At 43.8% G+C, this 2,500-nt stretch overlaps 1 protein-coding gene across 1 annotated transcript in view; it reads right to left on the bottom strand.

The window, feature by feature from the left end:
* plxna3 (plexin A3) overlaps positions 1-2,500 on the bottom strand; it is a 40,138-nt gene that overhangs the window by 19,619 nt on the left and 18,019 nt on the right.

Below are 2,500 nucleotides of genomic sequence, written 5' to 3'. Positions count from 1 at the left end.
CACTCCCTCCCTCCCTCCCTCTCTCTTCCGCTCCCTCCCTCGCTCTCTCTCTCCCTCCCTCCCCCTCTCTCTCCCTCTCCCCCTCCCTCCCTCTCTCACCCTCCCCCTCTCCCCCCCTGAGCTCTTTGATCTTGTCCTACTTATTACTCAGAGTTCCTGCAACACAACCTGACAAACTGCTCCTCTACTGTCCTCTGCTTTTATCCACGGTATTATACTGTCTTCTACTGTCTCTAGGCTATTGTTATGTCTCTACTGTAGTCTCCTCCATTGTACTGCTATCTGCTTTCTGCTGTCCTCTACCGTCTTCTACTGTGTAGATTCTACTGTCCCCTACTGTCTTATACTCTGTATATTATACTGTCCTCTACTGTGTTTATACTCTACTCTCTACTCTCTACTCTCTCTATTATACTGCCCTCTACTGTCTCTATGTCACCCCTTGTATTCTTCTGATTGCTCGTAGTGTTATCTAATTGTGTGCAGTGATATTTTCAAATGCATGCTTGGTGCCGCCCCTCGAGTTGGGCCATTTTCATTACTCGTTGCCAGACCCTACAGCTTTCGGATGTAGGTCTAGATTTCCAGGCTAAGCCGATACTGCTTTTGCGCCCTCAATTTAAATCATAAAAATGACACAATGATGATAACAAATGTTACAAGTCTCAATTAAAAAAAGGAACATTTATTGAACTGTCTGTAAATCATGCTGGGAAAAAATCGGGCAAAAAAGAAATCGGCCGATACCAATACACGTAAAAAAAGCTAATATCAGCCGGCCGATATATATATCGGTGGATCACTGGTAGGGATGTAACGGTATGAAAATTTAACCTCACGGTTATTGTGACCAAAATTATCCCGGTTTTCGGTATTATCGCGGTATTTTCAAAAGTGTGTTCAATATGTTCAGAAAGCACTGATAGGCCTACGGAAACTGAAATAGTTTTTTAAAAAGTGTTTATTATATTTATTTATATATTATATTATCAAAAGTGCAACTTTTAACATCAAAGGAACAAGGGTTCAGCATGTAAACAGCTTATTTATCAGGAACATTTACAGTAGTGCAGGTTTAATCCAAACATTCAAGACATAAAGAACAATATGTAAACAATTACTCGCTCTCCGTCTCCTGCCGACACTTCCTCCGCAGATCGCCGTGACAGCGACCTCCTCCTCTCCCCCGCCTTCCCCCGCTCAGCGCCCGGCTACAACCGATAGCGGGAGTTGTTTTGTACTTTGACTCTTGTGTATAAATACTACTGCGACGACGGCGACTACTACTACTTAAGACAGAGGGATCTGAGATCTGGTTAATTTCCCCGCACATCAGGCTTGAGGGAAGCCCAGGCTGATCGTCCGCTGAACTCCTATATAACGGAGTTAGTAACTGAATTACTCTATAATAAAAGTAACTAGTTACCAGGGAAAGTAATTATTTGCGTTACTGTAAAAAAAAGAAAAGAAAAAAAAAAAGCAGCTTTGTAGATGCGTGTGTCGTTGTGGGATGCTTCATTAAATTAGAGTTGCTTACAACGGATGTCGACAAAGTCTTTGCTCCTGGACATAATGTTCACTTTACATGCACATTCTTGCCTTTGACCTCAATGAATTTGAAGTAGTGCTTATATCTCCACCTTGAAAATGCCAACTTTTCGTTGGATTGCTCCGGACTCGCCATTTCTACTGCTTCATTGAATCTGTTTGGTGTTTGTGTGTGCGTGTGCGTGTGGCACGCGTATCCTGGCTTGTGTGTAAAAACATTGGCTCAGATTGGCTACCATGAAACACGACTCTGCCTTAGCCAATCATAATCGCTTATCTCGTCGTTAACCCCACCCGGTCTCCGTCCTCACTAGCAGTTTGTGTGTGCAGCCAGGGGTGCGTTCGGATTACGCAGTTTATTCAATCAATTCATAGTAACGCACTGCATTTAACTGTCGGTAACGGTAACGGCGTTGTAACGACGGAAAAATACATTAGTTAGATTACCCGTTACTGAAAAAATAACGGCGTTACCTAACGCCGTTGTTTTAAACGGCGTTATTCCAAACACTGCTCTGATGAAGCGCTGGGAAGGATTTAAGCACACGGTTTCCACACCGCGGGCGCGGTTATCCACCGCGATAATAATTTTATTTGAAATGAAAACGGTATTTGTTATTGACAACATTTTTATCGCGGTTTACCGTTACACCGGTAACCGTTACATCCCTAATCACTAGTCTCTACTCTACGGGCTCTAATCTATGGTTTCTACTCTACTACTCTACTCTACGGTCTTTACTCTACGGGCTCTATTCTACGGCCTCTATCTTCGCTGTCCATCTGTCCATCCGTAAGGTGTGTTTTCAAACTTTGATTTCCTTCTCTCTGCACATGCTCAGACCTCGCGGTCCACTGCGGCCAATCTCTGGCCAGTTGGGATCCATGTGACCACATGGTTCATATTGAGCTGCCACAGAGCAAGGGGTAGATACAGAGGTCCTTCTTAGCC

This window comes from Micromesistius poutassou (genome assembly GCF_964030765.1).
Source record: "Micromesistius poutassou genome assembly, chromosome: 15".
In the NCBI taxonomy this organism is placed as follows: Eukaryota; Metazoa; Chordata; class Actinopteri; order Gadiformes; family Gadidae; genus Micromesistius; species Micromesistius poutassou.
This window is presented reverse-complemented; position numbering and strand designations above follow the sequence as displayed.